This window comes from Clupea harengus, chromosome 21, assembly GCF_900700415.2.
Source record: "Clupea harengus chromosome 21, Ch_v2.0.2, whole genome shotgun sequence".
Lineage (NCBI taxonomy): Eukaryota > Metazoa > Chordata > Actinopteri > Clupeiformes > Clupeidae > Clupea > Clupea harengus.
The window spans coordinates 7114190-7141556 of NC_045172.1; the positions used below are offsets into that span (position 1 = coordinate 7114190).

At 42.1% G+C, this 27367-nt stretch overlaps 2 long non-coding RNA genes across 5 annotated transcripts; one reads left to right on the top strand and one right to left on the bottom strand.

Annotated features, from left to right (window-relative positions):
- Positions 1–12033: 12033 nt before the first annotated feature.
- LOC116218172 lies at positions 12034–13899 on the bottom strand. Its single transcript, XR_004162712.2, has 4 exons — positions 13474–13899; positions 13178–13336; positions 12607–12766; positions 12034–12422 (listed from the first exon to the last, which is right to left on the bottom strand). It is a non-coding gene; the product is annotated as an uncharacterized LOC116218172 (long non-coding RNA).
- Positions 13900–21110: 7211 nt separating this feature from the next.
- On the top strand, positions 21111–23587 carry LOC116218192. 4 transcript variants are annotated; one of them, XR_004162724.2, is made up of 3 exons: positions 21111–21145; positions 21680–22115; positions 22213–23587. It is a non-coding gene; the product is annotated as an uncharacterized LOC116218192 (long non-coding RNA). The 4 variants fall into 4 exon arrangements; XR_004162725.2 differs by lacking the exon at positions 21111–21145 and having other exon boundaries at positions 21532–21818; positions 21907–22115; XR_006151491.1 differs by lacking the exon at positions 21111–21145 and having other exon boundaries at positions 21532–22115.
- The last annotated feature ends 3780 nt before the right edge of the window (positions 23588–27367 follow it).

The following is a 27367-nucleotide window of genomic DNA, read 5'->3' on the forward strand; positions in this document are numbered from 1 at the left end:
GAAATGTACTGTTTCTCCCACATTATGCAAAGTATGAGGAAATGATTCGCACCAATAGAGCAGGTGTCACCACTCCACTCATCTGGACAGATGCAGACTCCATCTTGCACCATGCCGCCGTTGAAGCATTTTAGTGGGACTTGAGGGGTTGTGGTATTGGTAGAGGGAAGTAGAGTGGTATTGGGAGTAGTTGATGGGGGAGTTGTAGTATAAGTGACAATAGCTTCAGTAGTAACTGCTGTACTTGATGTTGTGGCAGGAGTAGAGAGAGCTGTAGTCATAGTAAGCGTACTTGATTGAGGGGTTGTGGTATTGGTAGGGGGAAGTAGAGTGGTATTGGGAGTAGTTGATGGAGGAGTTGTAGTATAAGAGACAGTAGCTTCAGTAGTAACTGCTGTACTTGATGTTGTGGCAGGAGAGGAGAGAGCTGTAGTCATAGTAAGCATACTTGATTGAGTGGTTGTGGTATTGGCAGAGGGAAGTAGAGTGGTATTGGGAGTAGTTGATGGGGGAGTTGTAGTATAAGTGACAATAGCTTCAGTAGTAACTGCAGTACTTGATGTTGTGGCAGGAGTAGAGAGAGCTGTAGTCATAGTAAGCGTACTTGATTGAGGGGTTGTGGCAAGGGGAGCAGTTGATGGAGGAGTTGTAGTATAAGAGACAGTAGCTTCAGTAGTAACTGCTGTACTTGATGTTGTGGCAGGAGTAGAGAGAGCTGTAGTCATAGTAAGCGTACTTGATTGAGGGGTTGTGGTATTGGTAGGGGGAAGTAGAGTGGTATTGGGAGTAGTTGATGGAGGAGTTGTAGTATAAGAGACAGTAGCTTCAGTAGTAACTGCTGTACTTGATGTTGTGGCAGGAGAGGAGAGAGCTGTAGTCATAGTAAGCATACTTGATTGAGTGGTTGTGGTATTGGCAGAGGGAAGTAGAGTGGTATTGGGAGTAGTTGATGGGGGAGTTGTAGTATAAGTGACAATAGCTTCAGTAGTAACTGCAGTACTTGATGTTGTGGCAGGAGTAGAGAGAGCTGTAGTCATAGTAAGCGTACTTGATTGAGGGGTTGTGGTATTGGCAGAGGGAAGTAGAGTGGTATTGGGAGTAGTTGATAGAGGAGTTGTAGTATAACAGACCCGAAACCAATCCTTACCCCTATACCGTTTCCAAAACCAAAACCAATGCCAATACCTATACCAATAACAATCCCAATCTCTAACCCTTTGAGGTTTTGTGGTAAGATATTGCGAGACGAGGATGGTTGGAGAAGTTGGGTTAGGCTGTTGGCTGTTGCTGATGGCTGTTGCTGATGGTTGAGTCCCAGTAGACTGTGGACTGTGAGTTACAGCAGATGTCACACCGGAGAGTGTAGTATCAGCTGGGGCTAGGCTAACAGTGCTAGAATATTTAAAGGGAAAAAGGAGAATTGTTGTGCTGTAGTCTGGATTTGTGGTTGGGATAGTTTGGGCTGTATTGAATAGTGCTGTAAAAGAGATATACAGTCACATTAGAAGACAGATAAATAAGAAAACTCCACATAACATTTTTAGCTTATTAATGTTATGGAAATAACAAATAGTATGAGCCTGTCTTCTCATTTGACCTTAACTTTACTCTTTGCATGACATTCAAATTAGGGAGCTTATTATGTGGCCAAAATGTCAAGGGGCCTATGTGGTTTAAGAACATGAAGCTAAACAGCTTTACAGCAATAGCTTTTTTCATTAAACACAATGGTGGCAAAATGAAATGATTCATGAGGGTAAATGATTCTTAATTTAAAGCTTAAAATGTATTTAATACAATTTAGTATAACTTTTGTATATCATAATGTACAATACATTGTGGTGCATAAATAAAGGACACAGCTATTGATACATCTTTTAGTACATTTTCAAAAACACCACGTATGTCAAACATAGACTAAATGCTACTAGTTATCCATTTGGCAAATGCCCATGCTGAGATGATTAAGCGGATTTGCTTAAACAAAGGAAAAACCTGACATCATACTTTCAGCAGCCTTTGAAACCAAATGAAAGCAACTTAAGCAAATAAAATAAGCAGAAATGCTACAATGATGAATGAAACGAGTAACACGGAACGTAATCTGTAACATGATATTCACTTATGATAAGGTTCAAATGCTTGGTTACATAGAAGCATGGTTACAACATGCATTTCTCCAATTCTAAATTATGTCTACATGTATGCTATGTATGCAGTATATTTACATTACTCCAACCATGAGGTTTACAAAGTAATATGATATGACAGCTTTTTCTACTTTCAGGAAACTATTTTAAAGTACCTTACCTGCCAACAGCACAAGTATCAAGGAACAACTCTCCATTGCCCAGCTTCTTCCGTAGTGCATCTAACTAAACCATACGTACCTTTTTAAATATCAACTTCCTGCAAAACTCACCTCAGCCCGCTCAGAGTTGAAATACAGTGCAGTCAATAAAGTGCCAACAATACTTAAATACCTCAAGATGTATTACAGCAATACAGCAATGCGTGTATTGTCTTTTGTCAGTAGAACTGATGACACTGAATAGTATTTCTGATGTTTGTAGCTCAAAGACACAGTGTTTCTGTTTGTCATAACCAAAACAAAAAAGGGTGGAGGAATTTATGGCTGTAATACCCAGGTAAGCGCTGCAATAAAATGAGCACGTTCTGTCAGTAAACAACACAGCTTCAATACTTCACTAGACTCACACAATTCATACATCATTTCATACCAGATTGGGTTACATTTCATCTGGGCATGGCTCATTTGTGTACCTGTATATCAAAAACCAGTTATTCAAACCCAGAATATCAGAAAACAATTTGGCACAGGTCATGATTTACATTAGAATGATCAACTGGATGAAATCAGCTTTGGAGGCATTTTGCCAGTACTATGTAGTATATATATTTTACTTCAACTACCTCTTTTTAAATTTAATCTGGCATGCATGTCATCATGTGTCAGCCAACCATGACTAAACATAACTCATTAAAACTAAACAAACTTAATTCCCACACACCTTGCCAGGAAGCCTCTCCCTTGTATATACGTAGACTATCTTTGCTGTGGGATTCAGGTTAATGTGCCACCTTTGACCAAAAAGTCTACATGCATGTCATGTGTTAAGCTATATATGAAAACAGATGACCAAATGAAACCAAATGAGTCTCAGATCACAAAAGTGTAATGTGTATAAATGGCACAAGGATATTATTTGTGGATGTTGTGAAAACAGTGCTGAGGATACAGATGACCCCGGCCCAAGCCGAAAAAAAGAACATTGTAGTTTGTTAAATGGACTTTTTGTCACTTCAACAGTAACTGAACCAATGCTGTTTTGGGAACATTTTCCAATGGACATCTTTGTGTCCATATCTCCTAACCACTCACAGGAGTCACTAAGGCTGTAAACCTCTTTGTGAAAAGCAACTTCTGGAACAGACATGATGTTTGCCACAGCCAAAATCATCCTTTGGAAGATGGGTGTTCTCACTGTGAATAAAATGAAGATATGTAAGCCCTGTTGCCAAGCGAAAGAAGATTAGTGGTTAGACGGGTGGACAAACAAACAAGCAGCGGAGAGGAGAGAAGGATTACATTTCCAGCTTATCTTCTGATCTTATCTTCAATATATCTTCCTATGACTCTAACAGCATGTGATGGAGATTTGATATATGATTCGATGTGATGTTGTTACACACACAAAATGCAATGCTGAAGATGAGGTTCAGTGTTCTATCTCTGGTAGCGAGCACCAGGTAGCCCAAAATCCAGGTGAGACCGAGAAGAGCCGCCAAAGAGAAGCTTGCCATGAACTTCTTTAACGTGGCCTTGTTTGTGCTGGAGAAATCAAATAGGATGGAAACACTTAGACTATGGCAAGAATACCAAGTATTAAATAGGTTACTTAAAATTAAGGATGATTTTAATAAATGTAAGGATCTCTGTAAACGTTTCTGTGGAATTTGACCTTTGTTTTACAGTAGTTTTACACCAATGCAAGTCCATAAAACTATAGTTTGTCTTTGTCACTGCACAATGTTTGTGTCAGTCCAGGAAGGCTATAACAGATTAATGAATTCACATTAATTGTTAACCATTGTTCTATCCATTACCACTTAGCTGGGTTCAGTGAGTGGAGGGAAATGCTGTTTTGACTTGTACTGCAGGTGAGATCACAGAAACCACACTGGAAACAAAGTCACTGAGGCAATGAAACAGCTGCTTTGGGTTGTTGAGGTTTTTCTAGCATTTGTAACACATTCCAACTAAAACGTGTTATCTTCCGAACACAGAGTTGTAAACCTGGTTTTATAGATAATGATGGAATTGTTGACATATTGTAAAAGTATACACAACGTTTCAAATGTATGGAGAAATGTACAGAATATACCTGTTTAACATGGGGTCAGTCTTGCATGTAGCATGTTCAAAGTATGCTAAAACTGCAACGTTGAAAATAAGTATTATGGTCACTGGGAGCAAAAAGCCCCAGAACATTGGCTTTGTTTAGTCAAAATACCCATTGTGGCCTTGAGCAGCAAGCCAACAGCTGAAACAGCGAAATCAAACAGGACTCTAGCGATAACCGTAAACAGATTTTATTGGTGATCAGCCAGGGAACGGGAAAACGGGGAAACAACCGGGAAAAAAACAAACGAAAACAGGGATAATGCCCAGAGGATATAAAGTTCACTCATAATGCAAAACACAGAAGATCTTCGTTGTTAATAACCAAAAATACTCAAAAAGGTGTTGTAATAAACCAAAAATACAAAAGCGCAGAAGTTTTAACCCTAACGGACTTGAACACCAGAAGAGAGACTAGGAAACAGTGGAGCGCAGGAGCTCGGACACAAACAAGAATGGAGCACAAAACCTGGAAATCGAGACACTGAACTAGGAAGTGGCAGGAATCGCTGGCGTGGAACTGGTTGAGTCAGAGTTTCACCTCCTTATACCAACGAGGCGAAACAGGGAGTGAGGAGTTTATATTGTGTGAGTGACAGGTGCAGGTGATCGTGCAATCTGGAGATGGGGAAGGTGACAGGTGAGTGTGATCAGTGTTCGTGTGATTGTGAATGTGACTGAGGCAGGTGCTGGTGCAAGCAATCAGGGGATTGGGAAGGAGATTGTGGCAGGTGTGCAGAGTCAGGAGGGGGCATGGCAGGAGCAGTCAGCACTGACATGACACCTTGACAATGTGAAAGATGATTAGGGTTTACAGATGGGAGTTTTTTTCATCCTGTTAAATTGCAACATATCATTCTTGCATGGCATTATTGGCCTACCATTGTAGTTTTCATTTCAGTACAGTTTGCAACTTTCTAGTCGTTGGCAGTTTCAAGAAAAAAAAATCCAATTAGCTAATTAATACCATTCTTTAACCTTTGCATTAATGTGTGAAATCAGGTCTCTTCATTCATGTGTGGAGCACAACAACGGTAGCATTGTAAGAAGACTAGAAATTCAATACTCAAAACTCTTCCCGTCGATAGCCCAGAGGTTTATCCACACTGTAGGTCACTCCCAATGTGATTGCAACCACAACTGCAGGGAATCCTAAGCAGCAGAGACCACAATGATAACATATTCAAATAATCTAACAGGAAGTCATTACTCACATCTTTACGTACCTCAAGTAGTAGGACAACTTCAGCTTGTGGACTATGCTATTTTTTTTCTTAGCCTTGGATTGTGTTTCCTGGAACTTTTTATTGCTACGTCAATTTAAATTATACCTCAAGCTGTAGGCCTACCTACCTTAACATCTCGAGGGGTATCCCAGAATAAGGTTTGTAAGGTAAGATAGTTTTGAGGATGAAGATATGTGATGCTGATGCCCCGGTACTAGTTAGGTACCTTGTCCTGTTTTAATTGTACTGAATGTATTTTATGGTTTCAGTTACTTAACCCAACCTTACCCCAACTGTTGCTATGGAGATTCCCTTTAATCCTCTTAGTGGACCTGAGAAGGTGTTTTTAAACAGCAGGAATATGTGCCCAGCGTAGAGTGTGTTCCAGGTGAAGGTGGCTAACAGAAAGTACTGCATCAAGGCAGTGAGTGCAGTGAGGGCTGTTGTAATATAGGCTAGTAATTTGACATTGGTCCAGAGAATGTGCTACACTGCCATCTAGTGTCTGTTTGTAGTATAAGTTTCACTTTCACGTACATGCGATTAAACACATGCAACTTCAATAAGGGCAGTGAGTGAGTGCAGTGAGTGCAGTGAGTGCAGTGAGTGAGGGCAGTGAGTGCAGTGAGTGCAGGGCAGTGAGTGCAGTGAGGGCAGTGAGGGCAGTGAGGGCAGTGAGGGCAGTGAGTGAGTGCAGTGAGTGCAGTGAGTGCAGTGAGTGCAGTGAGTGAGTGCAGTGAGGGGCAGTGAGTGAGGGCAGTGAGGGCAGTGAGTGCAGTGAGGGCAGTGAGGGCAGTGAGTGAGTGCAGTGAGTGCAGTGAGTGCAGTGAGGGCAGTGAGTGCAGTGAGGGCAGTGAGTGCAGTGAGTGCAGTGAGGGCAGTGAGTGCAGTGAGTGCAGTGAGGGCAGTGAGTGAGTGCAGTGAGGGCAGTGAGTGCAGTGAGGGCAGTGAGTGAGTGCAGTGAGTGCAGTGAGTGCAGTGAGTGCAGTGAGTGAGGGCAGTGAGGGCAGTGAGTGCAGTGAGGGCAGTGAGGGGCAGTGAGTGCAGTGAGTGCAGTGAGTGCAGTGAGGGCAGTGAGTGCAGTGAGGGCAGTGAGTGCAGTGAGTGCAGTGAGTGAGGGCAGTGAGTGCAGTGAGTGAGGGCAGTGAGTGCAGTGAGGGCAGTGAGTGCAGTGAGTGCAGTGAGTGAGGGCAGTGAGTGCAGTGAGGGCAGTGAGTGCAGTGAGTGCAGTGAGGGCAGTGAGTGCAGTGAGTGAGGGCAGTGAGTGCAGTGAGTGCAGTGAGGGCAGTGAGTGCAGTGAGTGAGGGCAGTGAGTGCAGTGAGGGCAGTGAGTGCAGTGAGTGCAGTGAGTGCAGTGAGTGCAGTGAGTGAGGGCAGTGAGGGCAGTGAGTGCAGTGAGTGCAGTGAGTGCAGTGAGTGCAGTGAGTGCAGTGAGTGAGGGCAGTGAGTGCAGTGAGTGCAGTGAGTGCAGTGAGTGCAGTGAGTGCAGTGAGTGCAGTGAGTGAGGGCAGTGAGTGCAGTGAGTGCAGTGAGTGCAGGGCAATGAGTGCAGTGAGTGAGTGCAGTGAGGGCAGTGAGTGCAGTGAGTGCAGTGAGGGCAGTGAGTGCAGTGAGGGCAGTGAGTGCAGTGAGTGCAGTGAGTGCAGTGAGTGCAGTGAGTGCAGTGAGGGCAGTGAGTGCAGTGAGTGCAGTGAGTGCAGTGCAGGGCCCTTTGTCAGGATCCTGGAAGGGGTCAGAGGACAGGATGGTGTTTTCCTCTGACCCTCTGACGTCTCGGTTTAAACAGGCGTTGGGGTTTTTGATTCCAAACAGGAAGAGGAAGTAGAAGATGGTCATGGATACACAGATGCTCACCAGAAGAATAGTTGGAGAGCTCTGTCAGGTCTTCTTATGGACAAAAACATAAAATGATATTTAACTTTTTTGCTGAAAACATGTCGAATTTTTAAAACTACACTCAGAGGTGTAAAAAGTACTGAAATGTTGTACTCAAGTAAAAGTACAATTACTTTGATGAAATTTTACTTAAGTACAAGTAAAATTACCCATCTAAAAATCTACTCAAGTAAAAGTAAAAAGTAGTTCATTTAAAATGTACTTTAAGTAAAAGTTACTTAGTTACTTTCAACAACTTGATGGGGGCCGCTCCTATATAGTGCAAAAAAGGACAAGGAGTCATAAATCCAATACAAAAACTAGTTATTTTTAATTAAAGGAGAATCTTTAGGAATATAGGTGCAATGACATTAAACATGTTAAACATTAAACATGTCAACACAACATTTAAGAACTTTTGGGAGGACATGAACCACATGACAGCTAAAATAAAAAGTTAAAATGCCGCTGCCCCACTGTAAACTTTGGTTACTTTACTTATGTCCACCTTTAGAACATTAGTCTACAAACTTCTTGTTGAGTTTGAGCAGCAGCTGATTTTCAAGGTGAGTAGAGTTCATCCGGGCTCGCTTTGCATTGAACAGCAATCCAGCACAGCTGAAGAGTCGCTCGCAGGCGGCAGAGGCAGGTAGGCCAGTATTGAGTTTCCGGGACAGTTTTTTGATATTCTGAAAGGCGTTCAGCAGATCCATATTGACTGAGACACAGGCTAGGTACCCTTCTAACTCCCCTGTACCTTCTGACCTTTTGGACTTCATTGAGGAAAATAAATCATCTTCATCTGATGAATGTTGTCCGACTTGCTCCAGCCTCCAACATCTGGTCAAGGTGCTGTCTGACATAGACTAGACCTGTAGAATGACAAACAACATTTCTGACAATTTAAGAATTGAGCTGCCATCAAGAGTGCATCATAACACAGAAATAGCTATAAATAGCAACTTGAGATGACAGACTTACAGTATACAGAATTCTAGCATTATTTTCTATTTCTACATGTATCACAATTCATAATCCTCAATTCTTGCTAACCTGAGCATGAACATGAAAGACCTGCACGTTGCAAAGCCACCACTTATCTGACTAAACATCGTGATAAATTCCACATAACGACATACACATTGACTTGTCCAACTGTCTGACAACGATGGTGTGCGCATTCACGTTGCTCTGTTTCAAGGCATGGGAGCCAGCCAAATGATTAGCCTAATATCAGTTTATGAGGTGTATTTCATTGCTGATGACTGATATGCAGTCTTTAACACAATATGAGAGACTGAACATAATAATGCTATGACCTGAAACGAATGGAAGACAGGAATGGAATTATTATTAGTCTATTGGATGACGGCTGTCGACGTTAGCATACTCAGGGCGGTTGCAAGTGCTAGCCAAAATGAGGCTACTAGTGCCATGAAACGCATATTTTGCTTAATGGAGCAAAGCTAACTAAACGACAAAAATGCTGTCTGAACTACTAATGGAAAGGGACAAATACTGTACCTACCAACACATGCTTGCGCAGATTTGAAGATGAATTTTTATAAGCAGAAAGTTCTGACTGGCGGGTTAGGCACAGTTTACACAGCATTATATAGCTGTTGCCTCTTTTACGTTGGAAGGCAAACTGCTTGCTGAGATGTGGCCACGGGTTTTCTTCATCTTCTTTAATTTCAACTGGCGGAAAGTTCGGTGCTTCAGCTTGTTGGTTCGACCGCAGCTTGTTGGCAGTCCGCACTATCATCTTCCTCCATCTCTATTTCTCGTGACTCGGCACCGGTGCCTTGCATCGACTCCATCATCCACTCTATGCAGCATCCACCATTGCAGCGAGAATTGTCGTGCGCGATTCCCACCTTGAACTATGTTTTTTTTTTTTTTGTACTCAGTAACGGATGTAATTTCCAATGTAGCGAAGTACAATACTTCAGTCAAAATCTACTTAAGTAAAAGTAAAATTACCGATTTCAAAAACTACTTAAAAATTACAAAGTACACAAAAAAACTACTCAATTACAGTAACGTGAGTAAATGTAATTCGTTACTTTACACCTCTGACTACACTGGAGGTAAGCGGAATGTTAATATCAGGTCCTCTATCGGAGGCATTGGAGTTTTAGGTCTTAACTGTTCCTAGGATTGTAATGTTTTCCACAAAAACTGTTGAATCAAATCAGTATCCCAAATACCCTGAACACACACTTTCTTTCACATATTATTTATTTCCCATTTCTTTTTCAGTTCTGTTTCGATCTAGGTTATATATTTTATATTTGTCTTTACATTTATGTGATTTATGAGGATTACTATTTATTTATACCAACTAAATAAGTTTCTAAATTAATAAATACGGCCATATGGACTATGATTCTTGGTAGTCTTGACAATATAAAAGGCTGAGCAAATCACCTACCTGGTCATAATTTGGAATATTATTGTTATGATCATTCCCATTATAGAAAGAGTGCAGCCAATATTGCTCATCCAGCTCAAAGGTTCAGCATATATATTATCCTCCCTGAAAGACTTAAAAATGGATATTTAAACACACGCCTTGCATTAACTTTCAGTGGCAAAGAACCACATGACTGGGATAAGTGAGTATACTCACTTGAATGCCCAGCATGCTCAGTGAATGCATGTTTAAAATTCTTCTGAGATGATAAATTATCACTTTTACTTACAGGTACCAGTGGATTGGTTTGAATATGTCGAACATTTATCTACTTATGTTTAGAACAAGTCCCCCCATGCTGCTGGGAATGTCACTGAAGTACTAACCATCAGCACAGCGAAGTTAGTAGGGTGATTGCAGTGACACTGGAGACTACCAGTTGAGAGGTTGGCTTTGGAGCAGCCCTTGGTGCTCTAGTCATTCAGGCTGTAGTTACTTGCCATGTTGTTGAGTGGAGAGAAACGTGTGTGGTGTGATATTTAAAAGTTTTAGACATATCCAGTGGAACAAGAGCAGCGCTATTTGTCATGTATGTCCCATGAACTTAACAGGCAGGATTTTACTTGACAGAGAAATGATTCAGCACATAATTCTCGCCCGTTGATCTCTTTTGATTTTACAATTGTATGCTAGAGATACAAAAGTACATTTGTTATGGACTTAGTTACTTATGAACTAACTTGTCTGAAATAACAGAGAAAATGTCATACTTTGAACTGAATAAATACATTAAAACGAGGGCCGTAATGCTCTGCCAATAATTTACAAGAGAAAAAAACCTCATTGACTCATCCTCCTCTTGGCACCCAGTAAGACTAATCATAAACACGTATTTAACACTGGAGTCCACCCCCACCCCCAACCCCCTCATAGTGCAGTTGCATGTAGGCAGTCAAAGTCTCAAATTGGTGTCAAACTGAGCCAACCGAAAGATCGTTTGTTTCCGGGGGTTTTTCAGATTCAACAATGGCATGAATTGTAGATACACCTTTATTGTGGTGGAGCTGACTTGCACAAGACACTTCCAGCATGTATGTGTGGACAAAGTGTTCATAGCTCATTCATCGCATAATTTCATCACTGAACTCATTTTACTCAAGTAGGTTTGGTAGGTTTAATGAGACTCACATTCTGCAGCCAATCCCCTGAATGATGAAAGAAGAGATGTGATTCTTGGGTTCTGACATTTTTATTTTATTTTATAAAATCCATGGCAAATTCTTGCCTGAACAAGAAAATAAACTATGAGGCATCTGATGCTTTGTTTTGTAAGTAGCCCATTCCATCACAATACAGTAGCCTACAGTCAGAAAGTATTCAGACCCCTTGACTTTTTTACATTTTGTTATGTGCAGTCTTACGCTAAAATCATTTAAAATCATGTTTCCCCTCATCAAAGCATCCACTTAGCTCTTGGGAACCTTTAATACAGCAACATTTAACTTAACTTAAACCTAGCATCTATAAAGCATTATAAACACATCTACAAACAATAAGCAGCATTTGGCCTAAGGCAAACATGCTATCAGTGCCATTATAAAGAGGTAAAACTGCGACCAGACGATAGCAGTGTGAAGAGAGGATTAAGGGGATTATCAGTGTTCAAATTATCCTGCACTTCCAAGGGGGGTGTACTGTAACCAACTTTTACACAGGCAACAACTATGCACAGCCATACAGCCTAGGCATACACTGCCATGATGAACACTGCCACATCATAGAGGAACCTCTGCCACACACAGTAAGGACACACAGGTAGCATGAATACACAGCAATAGGCCATAAACATCACTGTCAGCCACATCTATTGACAAAAAATGGCACTCACCATAACCACATACAGTAAGAAAACCTCAAATGCATAGAAAGATTACTATCACTATTAGTGCTGAACCTAAAGGAAACCATGTGTTGACATGACTGCCTAAAAAGCCGGCTGAAGAAAGGATCTGCCTGGAACGTTCAGGTGGCATTAAAATAAAATAAAACAAAAATTAATTATAAGTCCAGGTGTGCACACTGTTACTACCTAATTGGTTGCCATGGTCATAATTCGCTTTGCTTTTGTCTGTTTTTTACTTCCTCTCTCTGTTATTAATAATTTAGCGTCTAAAGCTTGGTGTTGCCACAGACGATTCATGTCAACCACCATCAGTTTTAGAAATTAATGAATTCTAGATCAGAATGACACCCCCCCCCCAAAAAAAAAAAACAACCATTTCAAATGGAACTAGGGTTGCCCTGGCCAGAACTAAGGGCAATCCCAGGCCTCAGCGTAATTCGAACCGAGGGGATGATCAGTCATTTGCTATTATTTGCACCAGATGTGTGGTGTCTCTGTCATTCATGTTTCTCTGGCTGAATGTGTGATCTTCCTGAAGAAGGCTGTCCTCACCGTGAACAAAATGAAGATCTGTACGCCCTGCGTAGGCACAGCGCATGGACAGACAGACCGACAGATAGACAGATAAAGAGTGTGTTAGAACAAGACAGATTACAGTTACCCACATATTGCCTTTAAAATTGGTCATAGTTTCAATCAAGTGTCTGTTTGGGGTATGAAGAAATTGGTTAGTTTATTTGTGTATACATCTATCTTTACTGACCTGGGTGGTGTTACACACACAGAATAATATGCTGAAGATGTTGCTCAGTGTTGGGTCAGTGGTAGAGATTACCAGGTAGCCCAGAACCCAAGTAAGGCCGAGGAGAGCCCCCAGAGAGAAGCTGCTCATGAACAACTTCTTCAGTGAGGTGCTGCTTGTGCTGCAAAGAACAAATAAGAGAACCTACTGAAGTGAAGTGCTGCGCTGCCAGATTATGCTTCTCTAACTGGAATTAGGCCACACAGGGCATATGGTAATGTAAATCTCATTGTGTCAGGATCCATGTGTGTATGTGTGTGTGTGTGTGTGTGTGTGTGTGTGTGTGTGCATGCGCATTTAAGTGTCAGCCAGACATGCAATTGTTTGTACTTCTATAAACTCTCTTTCAACGTATATGTGTTGTGAGAACACTGTGGTTGTGATGGGAGTTTTTGTCTATCCCATGAACAGTTAACCTGGTTTGTAAATTTGTTTATTATAGATACATCATAAAAACTGAGAGAACTTGTAAGAATGTAGTTATTATTCCATAAACACACCTGACGATTTGAATGAAATGTAAACAAGTTACCTGCTTAACAGGGGATCCTTCTTGCATGTAGAAATTCCAAAGTATATTAACACTGCAGTATTCAAAAGCAGCATAATAGCTACTGGAAGCAAAAAGCCCCAAAAAAGTGGCTTTCCGAAGTCAAACTCCTCATCTTGGTTCAGAGCCGCAAGCCAACAGCTGAAACATTAGTAACATCTGTACATTACGGCTGACAAGGCCATTTCACCAAAATTACATCATTGATTAACTTCAATCAGTTTCGATTATTTCTTTTAACGTCTTAATTTATGACTGCATTGGCTGTTACTACTCACAACTCTTCTCGTCGATAGCCCAAAGGATCATCCACTCTGTAAGTCACTCCCAGTGTGATTGCAACCACAACAGCAGGGAATCCTGTGAAGGAGAGAAGAAGATGACACCTGTGGCATTCTATTTCATATTATACAGATAGACCTGGACGTGCTACAAGAAACTCCCAGGTCCAGTGAGTAAGGAGTTATTTAATGCACATAAATGGCTTGGCATAGTGTTCTCTGTTTTATGAAGTCGGTCCGTTGCATTCACAACATAAGTTCTTCAATGAACTCCTCTTAAGCACATAACCTTTGTTTTGGGAAGTGTCTCCTTGTGGTGCCCTACTCTCAACTCAGCATAACTCAGCATCTCTGTTACCTTACCACTGGCATGTATGTTCACATTCACAAATACCAACCCACCAATTAAAGCACAAGTGTGTCTGGTACACTCCCTACTAGACTACCGTAATTTCCGGACTATAAGCCGCTACTTTTTTCCCATGCTTTGAACCTCGCGGCTTAAACAATGACGCGGCTAATTTATGGATTATGATACCTGTGACTGTATACGGTGGCTTTGTGTTTACGGTGGCTTTGTGGAGCTAGGATGCTAGCATGGATGCAGCCGCATGGATGCTTAGCTCCACGCGATTTCTCAGTATCTCTCAATAACTTAACTAATGTCAAAATAACCACAGTCTACCGGCATAGACAGAACACAACTCAAAACACTTTAGAAAATAAAAGTTTACTACAATACAAATCCAGTCTTCAAGTTCTTTAGCTCACTGGTTTCAAACTAGCGTCTTTCTTCTATCACTCTGTCTTCAATCTAATGTTCTAGCTTCTGATTGACTCTTGCAACTGTGCTCTCTTAAAGCAACAGTGCACTTATCGTAACTGGCAAAACTAATAATATGCATCACTATTGTATTACTTTTGATATTAATTTTAGCCTGTGTAAAGTTAATTTGTTTCAATGTACCGGTAGGCACCTGCGGCTTATAGACATGTGCGGCTTATTTATGTTAAAAATAATTATTTTTTTAAAATTCAGTGGGTGAGGCTTATATTCAGGTGCGCTCAATAGTCCGGAAATTACGGGTTGGTGATGTGGAGGACACCATTGAACAGCGTGTCACTGATGTTGCAGCTGACAATGTTAAGATTTTAGAGAATGATGGTAATTAGTTTTATACCATATATTGAAGATTCAGTCTTAGGTTTGATCTGTCAGGATTCAGGTTTATTCTTGAAGAATGGCGGCTGACCATTTATGAGACAGAGACTGAGGATCCATCCTCCCTCACAGAACTTCACCTCAGTATATCTGACTTATTCCTTGGGGAACAGTCTGTTAAATACACTGACATTAAGGGGTGTTACCGTCTATTCAAATGGGCCATGCATGCAGGGTTCTTTGTCTCGACCTGGGGGGGGGGGGGGGAGGTGAGACCAATGTCGCACCTCACTCCCCTGGTCAAAATCAAGTATATTCACCCTGGAACTGTTTACATGCTAGTTAAGTCCAAATAAAAGTAACAATTAGAACTAGGTATAATATCATTGACTTATTGACTATGGCATATTCTTATGACCTATGCTGGTCCCTTCAAGAACATCTCCTTGGCCAAGCAGAGGCAGAAGGAGTTTGAGAGTAGGAAGAGGAGGAACGTTAAGTCTTTCCACATAGAGGAGGATGATGAAGTCCTCAAGGCCGACATGCGTAAAGTTGGTCAATAAGGTTTACAGAGCTTGGGGACGGGACCATATAGGGTACTCGCGTGTCTGAGAAGGGGGTTAAACACGAGTGGAATCTGCCTTTGATAAACTGTTTGTCACGATTGTAGTGCTATTAGCAACTGCTACAAACACATTTTTTGCAGTGAAGTTTTGAGATTTTTTACCGTCTCCGATTTTGGATTGCTCTAGTTTTTAAACTATGTTGTCTATATGGTATGTTCAATTTCCATGTCCTAGTACTTTAGCAGCTGAATAAGCCTACCCTGCTTTTAAGGGCTACCTAAAAAAACTTTTTTAATCCTTATACAGGAGGAGGACTCTGTCTAGGTACGCGGGGGAATGCTTAATGCTCTTTTGATGTACAAAGGGGCAAACTGTTTATGAATTGTTTATGTAATGTTTTAACTTTTCGTTTGTGTGGACCATACCTAAGTGCTTAAGCACTTTACTCTGACTTAGCATAGTCTTAAACTATATTATTGTATAGTAAAATCCGGCCACTTCTATTAAAATTCTGAGATATCTAGTATAAAATCTTGATATATTTAGCCTAATTTACATACTGATTGTTGACTTTTGCTTGAATGACTGGTGATCGAGTTTGTTTTAATAGGTTCTCTTGATGCCCATGTATGATACGGGCTAAATTAGATAAAATGCAAAGACCCTTTCCCCACCGGCGTACCTCTGTCGCAGGCCACCATCAACACAGTGAGTATGGACTTCTGAGACAGGCAGCCACTGAACGCAACGAGGCCTCTTTTTCCTCCAATGTTAAACATTGTTTCAAGCTCATACAGACCACACACCACTGCGAAGTTTTGAACAATGTAGGAGAGAATAACATCTTGCCCCCTGGCATGCAGAGACAGCTTTTTAAGCTATCTAGTTTTGTCAAGCCTGCTTGCCCTTCATTGAACACAACAGAAAAGGTTCAGGCAGCTACTGTAAGGTGGATGTCCCAGATTCTCTCATTTCTAATGGAACACTACAATAATCTTACAGCTTCTCTAGTAGCATCCGCACCAACCTGGGATACAGATGCTTTTAATAAAGCAATTAGTTGGGCTAAGAGTAGATATAGGCGTAAGCTCACCGACTCTTCATTAGAATTGGCAAAAACCTGGCTGATGGGCGCTAATGGGGAACCACCAAGAAGAGAGTTGGGGACAGAAGTTGAACAGCAGATGAAGAGTTTTTCAATACGGCTTTATTGCAGATTCTAAACAACAATAAGAGAAGGTCTCCGGAAGCGTTCTGATCAATTTGACCCGCGCTCCTTTAATTAAAAGTTCATCTACCACTCCCACAACAGCCCTAGTTGGCTGACCCCATGAACCAATCAAACCTCTGACCTCTCCACCAGTAGTGAGTTTCGGGTTACGTAACGCCCCGGCCACGTTCCAGCGACTAATGAATCAAATAACTGCGCATCTCGAGGGCTGTGCTGTTTATCTTGATGACGTCGTTCTAAGTAGTGACACTTGGAGTTCCCATCTCGTCCGTATCCGTCAGCTGTTCACCCGCCTGGCCCAAGCTAATCTCACGTCAAACTGGCCAAGTGCGAATTCGCCAGGGCTACGGTTACCTACTTAGGCAAAGTAGTAGGCCAGGGCTTCGTGCGCCCTGTTCGCTCAAAGGTTATGGCCATCGATAGCTTCCCACCGCCGGCAAACAAAAAATAACTGATGAGATTCCTCGGAAAGATCGGGTACTACAGGAGTTTGTCAGAACTTCTCTTCAGTCGTTGTGCCGATCACTGACCTGCTCAAGCAGAGTAAGCCCTTTGATTGGATGCCCGCTTGTCAAAAGGCATTCGAGCAAGCCAAACATATACTTACGTCTGCCCCTCTCCTTGCGGCTCTGCAGTTAAACAAGCCGTTTAAATTGCACGTCAACGCCAGTATGGTGGGGGCAGGAGCCGTCTAACTCCAAGACGACGATAGTGGCGTTGAGCGACCAGTGAGCTATTTCTCGCGAAAATGTAATGCCTACCAGTTGAATTATTCAACTATTGAAAAAGAAGCACTGGCGCTAATTTGGGCTTGACAGACTTTTGAAGTCTATGTTGGTGGTAGTCTGACCCCAATTGTCATTCGCTGTGACCACAATCCACTAATGTTCCTACACTCCCTTAAAAACCCTAATCAAAGATTGATGCGCTGGTATATTTTTCTCCAGCCGTACAATCTGGACATCAAGCATATCAGAGGTAAGGAGAACGTGATAGCGTCCGCTATCCCGTGCTCCTGCCCCCTAGTGTGTACACGTACGTGATTACTATGCTACTCCCTGGCTGTGTTCGGATTCCTAGATAGCTGTCTAATCCTTGATCTCTTGTTAGACAGGTGTCTAACGAGAGAGGTCCTTTCGGGGGAAGGTATCTCAAAAACCTTTGATTTCGAACAGTCTATTAAGATAGGATGTACGGCAACATGACGCTGTGTCATCATCCTGTGTGTGCTTATTTGCTAGCTAGCAGCTACTGTTAGCGACCTGGCTAACGGATACATCGCTAACGAAACAGACTATTTTTGTTAATCAATCATGACATAAGTACATAGTACACTGTTTATTTCTCGGTAACTTTTAAAAAAAATTACCAAAAAAAGCAAAGAAACGTACATCGCTGAATACTTTTGTGGAACTTCGACGATTTCATCCGCCATCTTTTTTTAAATTTGTCTCCGGTTAGGGAATGGTGCAGAGAGTTATGGGTAATACCTGCCGCCATAAGACAGCTCAGATGCTCTCTTAAAAAATGACCGTTATGTGACGTATTTCAAGGTATCTTACTAGAGAGGAAGAGAGGGTTTAAGACAATTCGAACAGTCCTTGCTCTCTTAATAGGAAGGAAGGAAGGAAGGAAGGAAGGAAGGGAGCATTTTAAGCCAATTCGAACAGGCCCCCTGTCTTGTCTGTCCTTGTTGTTCCAGGGCCCAGAATGTCGGGGGCATGTTAAGCCAGGGTGCTTGCTTTTAAGGATCACGAATGTGTTGGTGTTAACATTGGAAACTATAATAGTGGTGTTGGGAGCACTGGTGGTGGTGTTGTTAGTGATGTGATTGATATTTTTGGTAACGTTAAGAGTTGTAGGCTACTTGGATTTGTTGGACCTAGGGGGGGAAATGCTTTCCAACCCCTCCTCTAATTAATATCTTGAATTTGTCAACCATTACACTGGATCCATATGAAGCATCCCTCTTAGAAAAAGGTTTATCCTATATTCCCACACCAAGGTCTCTTAGACAAGATCTCTTGTTTAAGGATCTATACCAGTACCACAGACGGTTAAAACTCTCTACAAACCGAAACACGGAGCATAATACAAGATCTTGTATGCGAACTACACCGATCAGAGAGGATAACAAAAAAGCAAATGACTTACCCGTTGGGCCCGGATGCCCCAAGATCTAGACAGTTCTATTTGCTTCCTAAAATCCATACGCCTCAGGAAAAGTGGACGGTCCCAGGCGAGGTTCCCTGTGGCCGACCTATTGTGAGTGATTGCGGCTCAGTCGTCTCGAATTGATGAGTACCTGGATTACTATATAAATCCGTTATCCCAAAAACATAATGCATACATAAGACACGTATGAGTTTGTTGATAAATTAAAGAGAGTTACGGTGCCCAGCGATGCTTTCCTGTTTTCGATAGATATCGACTCACTTTATACAAACATAGATACGACTCTGGGCCTACAATCCATTCAGACTGCTTTTGATAAATCCCCCGACCCACAAAGGCCTGATGGGGTTCTATTACAATTGTTGGAGTTGAGTCTGACACGTAATGACTTCGAGTTTAATGAAAAACAATATTTGCAAATTCATGGAACAGCAATGGGCAAAAAATTTGCTCTGGCCTATGCCAATTTATATATACGTGTTCTTGGGAGGAAACAGCTTTTTTTAAAGTGTAAGACATTACCGTCTCACTATTACAGATACTTGGATGATATTTTTGGCATTTGGCAGGGTTCCATGGAGGAATTCGAGCAGTTTCTTGTAACGTTAAACTCGCACCATCCAGCAATTACGATCACGCACAATTTGCAAAGGGACAGTATTGAGTTTTTGGACACACAGGTAGCTACACATCATCAAGTTGCCACGTTTCGCACACACACTGAACCTTGGAGCTCAGAAGCTGTACAACTGCAATACAATTTCCAACTGGGCGGCAAGGATTTGTTCTGTGATCGTATGGATGAAGAGATCCCACATGGCTAAAGTAATCCTTACAGTGGGTTTCCACATAGGCGTTATTCGTGCCGCTCTCATTGGGATTGCATGGGAGGCGGGATCCCGCCTGTTGAGGAAGAAAAACGTCTCTGCTGCCGTTTCCAAGTTGGTGATTCTTTAACTTTATGCAAATTAGAACCACCTGAGAGCCAATCAGTTTGGCGTGTGTGTGATTTGGAAGCCTATGTGGTTCAAAAGGGCGCAAGTAATCAAAAAAATTGAAACAAGATTGGCGGAGTCTCGGGAGTCTGTGTCACGGAACGAACAGACTCCGAGATAGGAATACTTGGAAACAGAGTTTATTGCAGACAGAGACAGCCAGGAACACACAGGACAGACAACAGGTTGCAGACACGGAGATGCTGATGCAGACACGGAGATGCTGAGGGGTTAATCCTCGATGAACAGTCACAACCCACAGAGGGGCGCAGGCTCGTAGCACTGCTGGGAACTGAGGAAAACGCAGCTACGGCAAACAAAACACGAGTCACACTCGGCAAGGTACTAACTACACAAGAACTAATACTATAAGCAAAACTGAAACTAAAGCGATAAACGTAACTGGTACAAACTATGACGGGAGCGAATGTAATCCATATGAAAGTCAGGTCGCGGGAAATCCAAGGTTTGTTTATCCGTTGAAGTGCGATACCAGACACCTGAGTGTGAGGTATATGTGAGGGCTGTGACAGGTGTGGGTGATTATGAACCTGGTGAATGTAAACGCGGTGCAGGTGAGTGAGGCTACAGGTGTACGTGATCAGTATTCCGGTGACGGAGCATTCACACGCTTCCGTTGGAATGCGTTGATCCGTTAAGGGCGACGGATCCCCATTCACTTTGAATGGGGTGTCGTCATCCTTTGCCGAACTGAATTGTGGCTCCTTTCAGTTCGTCAAAAGGTTGACGTCACCCCATTCAAAGTGAATGGGGATCCGTCAACCCTGACGGATCAACGCATTCCAATGCGTTCGTGTGAAAGGTCTCTGAGTGAAGCAGAGAGTGGAACAGGTGTATGTGCTTGTGTGATTGGGGACCTGAATGCAGCTGATGAGCGTGCAGCTGGGAGAGTTAGTGAGCTGAAGGGGGCGTGGCCGGAGCGGAGCTCCGCAGGAACCTGACAGTCTGTTACTGGGAAATATTTTATGTGAAGGTAATGAAGGTTTCTACACGACTTTTTATATGTCTACATTGACTCAGTTTGTTGTTTAAATGCTACATCAATGCTGTCAGGGCAAACAGAATATTGTAGGTCTTAACTGAAGCTCTCGACAATGATTGTAACACTTTAACTGAATCTATTAGAACACATAGTAACTAGCTAGCTGCTAATAAGTTAAATATAACGTAAGCATGCTGATATGAATTATATGGTGTTTCTGTAGAACATGATTTGTTGTCAACATAAACAATTGATTGTTGTTTACTTTGCTCATGAACATATTTGGGGGGAAATAATCCACTAACTAGCTATTTAGCTCTTTAGCTTCCTAGCCAGCAGCCAGGCGCTGCACTGCAACTGAACTTGCTACTTGACAGCCAAACCTGATTTTTCTGACTACCCTCCCAAGACGAAATTTCACCTGACGAATTACGCCTGTTCATATGCCAAGTGTGCACGGGCAGCGAGACGGAATTTCGCCTGCCGATGTAACGCGTGTGTGGAAACTCATCGTTAAGGAGAAGCAAGAACTCCTCAGTAAGAACACATTTAAAATACTTTCTTTAGATCATACCCAAGTAGGCCAACATACATATGTTAAAGCAGCACAACGGAGGAATTCCTAATCGCTAACGAGATGCTAGCGGCTAAACCTAGCGAAACCTGTTGAAATTTGCTTACTTTGACACTATGACAAACTAGTGAGTCAACAACTTTCCTAACAGTCAAACATCAAGCAAGTGCAACACAAGACAAAGCAAGACGCCAAATAAGTGACTTACTAGTCGGGCAGACAGTAGTACCCGGGCGGCTTCCAGAAACTTACATAACACAGTAATATGCCTACGGACCCTGGTATGGCAATGGCACAGAGGCCATTCTCCATATTAAACGTCATTGTAGCGCCCCAATTTTTTTAAGCCGTTATTTTAAGGTAAAATTGCTAATCCTAACCCTAAATTACAATTGCTACATACTGTTACTTTAATGTAAATGAACAGATTATGATCAATTTAAAATGATAAATTACTTGTAATATAATATTGTTAACTTGCATGAGTTGCCTTTCAGAACTGCCACAGCACATGCTCCTTTTGGATGTGAAGACGAGATGGAACTCTCTGTTTTTGATGATGAAAAGATTCTGTGAGCAGTTTTCTGCCATCCAGGCTACAGCTATAGGACCACGGCTAAGAAAGCCCATGGAAAAGTAACAAACACTGTTTATTATTATTTAAAACTTGGTGGACTAAAGCAATTCAAATGTTTGTTTATGCAATATATATTTTTTTATTTAGTCGCAGACTGGCCAAAAAGGGAAACGAGGAAAGCAGAGGAGGTTGTGCTGTTGATGCGGAAGCATTACACATCGACACTCGCTGTCTCCAGTGACAAAACTCCAACCTGTGGCTAGATACTGCCTATCCTCCAGAAGTTGCACACATTACATGGTGCAGTAAGAACCGTTAAGGAGAACATTTGGAATGATCTTTCCAAACGCTACCAGGTAGTGACTGACATTAATAACAATCATATACACTCAATTATATTAATATTCAGTAACATTTACCCCTAATTTTGTGTTGTCTGTCCATCTTTTTAAGCTTAAGGATGCTGATGTCCAGGCATTCCTGGAGGAGGCCACCGAGTTAGACCCCAGATTCAAATCCAAACTGGATAGGGATGAGATCTGGGACAGGGTCAGGGAAGCAGCAGTGGCAGCAACCTCAGAGGCAGCTGCAGAAGAAGAGGAATAAACAGGGCAAGACTGGCAAAAGGAAGAAAGTACAATTGTCCAAGAGGATTCAATTCAGTCCTTCTCTGAAAACTATTTATGAGGATAAGGAGATGTCATCTGATGACAATTATTTTAGACAGAGAAAATACCGTAGAGGAAATGGAGTCTTGATTTATTCATTTTATTTTCCTTTTTTTCCTTTAATAAAGCCATGTTATCCTCCCTGTGACGGTCCCAATGCGACCGCACATGAAAGACACTTCTACCCAGATCCATGACCGCTAACGCACACACATTGCACTTGCATACAATCGCGCACACTCTCACACACACGGATATACACAGGCAACGATTTCTCCCATTCTCTCTCTTCCTCTCACACACACACATACATGGAGATGCATATGGAGAGGAGGCTAACGGTGGGTGTCCACGGCACAAATTACATGCGTTAAATCGCATGCGTAAAGACGCCTGGGGGGCGTGGACAGAAAAATCACTGGCTGTAGCAAAGTTCAAGAAGCAAGTTCAGGTGCAGTGCTGCGCTAATGTAGCACATTAGCTTGTGCACTCCCCAAAAAAGAATGATAGATGTTGCAGCAGTCAGTCATGGGCTGATTCATTTATTTCATAATTTGTTAATTTATTCTATCGAATTCATATATAGCAGCCAGTTAAATCACGAAAACGATATGTAACTTATTTAGCAGCTAACTAGCTAGCGACTATGTGTTTCCGACTATGTGTCAACCCTGACGGATCAACGCAAGCGTGTGAATGCTCTGTCAATCAGAGTGGAGATTCCCTGTTGTGGCTGTCGGGACAAGAGAAATGGTTTGGCCAACCCACTTGAGTACAATGTCTTATTTTATAGGCCAGCGATTAGGACGTATTAGATAGATATTATTCTAATTATATATTTAGCACATTGTGAATACTGTGTTGGTGTTTCAAGGTTTATATTGTGAACTGAAACACTATTTGATTATTGTGTGTACCCCTCCTTTTTATATGGTGCTGACCACCTTTCTATATATGGGGATTTGTTCTGTCTGGAGTATTTTTGTCTTGGTAAGGTGTGTGCATCTGTGGGAACTGCCGCTGGTTGTCCTCTAGTCCTTTAGAGGCTTAACAAAATTCTGTTCTTCTGTGAATGCCTTATGGAATTGAATTGATGAGTTGGTGAAGGACTTATGGGTTCTTGAACTTGAAAATAATAAACCAAAAAAAAAACTACAAAACTTTACTGACTCTGAGCCTTTGGCCATACCCACGGATAGACCGTAACCCGAGGCTCGGTCCGTCACACTCCCCATCTAGGCTATTGTTTATTGTTATTTATTTAGTCATTTGGCTGACACTTTTATCCAAAGCGACTTACAGGGAGAGGAGATATCATCCGATGAAACAATTATTTTCGACAGAGATGAGAATGTTGAAATGAGTGGAGTTGAGAGAGAGGCCTAAATACACGTGACATCATTCTGGGTGATCTACTATGATTACATGTTATTGAGTAGAAATAGGCTTATGTCAAATTACTCTCAGACCTGTTTTTGTATTACTTCAGAATATTTTACTCTATTTTATAAATCAGCATTTAAACCCCTATTCTTTATGAGACATGCCGTAGCGGCGGCTGTCGCTTCTCCATCTCACATATGAGAGTAGGGACAGCAAAAGCCTGTAGGCTACCGTGGAGCACAGATGAGTGTGGCTACCGTTTATAGCTTCATTTACGATGCTTGGCTTCATATAGGTCATTTGGGTAGAGGATTTTTAGCACTGCACACTTCACAACTCATGTTTTGCACACAACTTCATCCCAATTCATCCAAGACGGGGATGTGCTGGAAATGACTGACGTGGTCAGCGTCGAGGAGTCGCCACCACCCCTGGACCAGGGATCACCTTCAAATCAGTTGGATTAAGATGGTGTGGAGATTCTGCCAGTCCATCGATGCCCAACCGCCAGTGATAGGGGTTGCCCTCATAAGGGTACTATTGGGGGACTTGTACAAGTGAAATGACAGGATTCCGTGGGCATTGCTACAATCTGACCAACCCCCTGGCAGGCTGGTCGGTGCCCAGGAAATGAAGACTTTCTGCCATGACCTTGCAACGAAAAAAAAGCTTCCCTGCCCCTTGCACATTTAAACAACCCTGTGAGCTGGTAACGGAAAGAGGGCAGGATGTAGCCAACTGTCAATTGTGGTTCTGATGTATTTGATTTCAGTTAAGGTTAGGCTTAGGTTTTAAGTGTATGTTTGTTTATGGCCTTTATAATCACTTTTCTAGTTTGCCCTTGTTTTTAGGTTAGGCTTTTAATTAAGCTCTAATATCATGATTAGGTTAACAGCGGTTTGCTTTAGGAAGTCTTAGGCCCACAAGGTCTTTGGTAGGTGACCAAAGTAGTCTGTGGGAGAATTTTAGGACACATCTTCAGTAGTGCACCTCAGGATCATTTGATGTTTCAGGCCTTTAATCACAATACACCCTCCTCTGAGGCGGCATCGCCGTAGGTCGGTCAGGGTTAGTTGCAAGTATAAGGTGTGGTTAGTGGGTGGATGTTTTTTCCTTTTGTGTGCACTGGCCTAGAGGTCAACCAGGAAGCCTCCCTGATGTGTGCAGTGTTATTTTGTGTCTGTCATACAGTATGGGGGGGTTTGTAGGAAGCTGGGGGTGGTAGGCTTTTTTTTTTTTGGTTTTTCATACTCTTGTAAAAGTAAAAGGTTAAAAGGACTGGTAAAAAGTAGTGATGGGAAGTTCCCAGTCAAAATGAACAAATCATTTCTGTTTTCTCTAGCTACCAGTGCTGAGCCTATGCAGGTCACGTGAAAAATTATCCAAAGACTCGTATCCGGCAGATGATATCCAAAGTGGTCCGCAATGTCATCTTGACATGCCACATCTCCGGAAAATCGCCCGTTTCGATTAAATGGATGGACATCGTGGCGATTCATTTGTGTAAGGGGTGTCACGGTTTTGTCCTTATTGGTAGGATTTAATCCCCTGTAATGATATACAAAGCGGTCCGCAATGTCATTTTGACATGCCACATCGCCTGAAAATCGCCCGTTTCGATTAAATGGATGGACATCGTGGAGATTAATTTGTGTACGGGGTGTCATACAGGGGGTCATGCGTTCCCTCATGTAGTGGACTTCTGTCCAATTTTCCTCTCTCATTTTTGAAAGAATGAATGCTTGAATGAATGACTCTAGCTAGAAATGCGCAATGTTTCGATACTGGTTGTATCTTCTTCAGGCTGTTCAGCTAGAGTTTAGTATGGTTTTGCTTGAGTATATAGGTTTGGTCACTCCCCTAAAAAAAAACTATGTTTCCAGGGTGTTGAGGTAACTATGACATTATTTGTTTTTCTAAAGGTGATTTGAATGTTGAACTTTGTTGTCTTTGTGTAAATAAAGATTTTTTTATCCAGGATTTGTGTTTTTTATTATGAAGTTTGTGTAAAACCATTGTTTATTATTAATAATGTGAAGGAGCAGAGGGGGCACAAGACGAGACAGGAAGGCACTGGCGTTTTAGGGGAAATTATTCCTGTCCAGCCCAAACGGACGCAGGTAAGTTAGGGATAGGAACTCCTGGTTGCTCTTGATAGTACATCCCTGCTCTTCCTTCCTTTTGAGTAGCCGGCGAACCTGGTGGAGTTCTGCAGAGAAGTTCTCCTCGCTGACCCCATAAAGACGAGCCATGGGCAAAATGACTGAGGCACCATCATACCACTGGCCAACACAACAATTCAGGTCAATATTGCACGGAGTGAACGTCTGCTTGATGCTAGCAAAGAGAGCGAGTCTGCATCTAATCCATCTGCTGTAGTGAAATACAAGAGCTCCTCCACCATTTTCTCTGTTTCTGTGTTCAAATAACGCACGATCACTGAAATTTGTTCTTTTTTGCTGATGTCTTTACTTTCATCCACCAAAATCGCAAAATGTTCAGCATCCTTTATCTCATGACTTAATTTTTTCCGAATAAATTCAGCCATTACATTGAATATCTCATTCTGCACGTCATGGTGCACATACTTGGCATTTGATGGGTTATTCTCTAACTTTTTTTGGACGGTTGTATCAAACTTTCCAATTACTGATAGCATCTTGCAAAAATGACCCCTGTTGGCTGAATCCTCATCTTCGATGTGGCCTCGCTGTGCAATCCCCTGACAAGCAGTGTAGCGCAAGCTTTCAACAACACCCATCATATACCATGTGTTTCCCTGGACCAATGTCGAATGTCCTTTATCGAGCATATTTGGGAGTTTTGAGAGACTTTCTTTTCCAGCTTTTTTCCGTGTATGTCCCATACTCTCGTGATGGCTCTTAAAAGATCCTGTTGCTTTCCGCTAGTTAGTGAAACCATTGGGGGACGGCCCAGTGTTCCGAAAGCCCGATATTCCGAAATCTCAATATTCCGAAAAATAGTCCCTGGCATAATTTAGAAATATTTTAAGTGGCACAAAACACACACGGCATTTAGTTTGCGCAGCGGAGATGCTCACCGGGCTATCACGCATATAACTTTTCCTAGGCAATATTTGTAAACTTAGCCTACTCTGCTTTTGAATATGGGGTAGGCTACCACTCATGCAAAGGAAATCACCGGCAGACTGTCGCAGGACATTACGCAGATCTTGTCAAAGCACTGACAAAGCATGCGTTGGCTATCATAAAAGTATTTTTGTATCATCGCGAAGCAAATGCCATGTGTGTATAATTATATTCTGAATTAAAGTTCATGCTTGTGAAATAAATGCATTTATATGTTTATGATTGTGTGATTCATTGGGATGTGCATGTGGGCTATAGTGGTTCACGTTGCTGTGCTCACAATTTCAGAACAGCGGGCTGTCGGAATAATGGGCTTTCGGAACATTGCCATGGAACCCTTGATGGTAAAGGCTGGCTCCCGATGAAACCAGTGCCCACCTCCACCGAGAAAATGCCAGCAGGCAAAGCAAAAGACGGCGTCCTTAGTTTCACTGTATTCCTGACCAG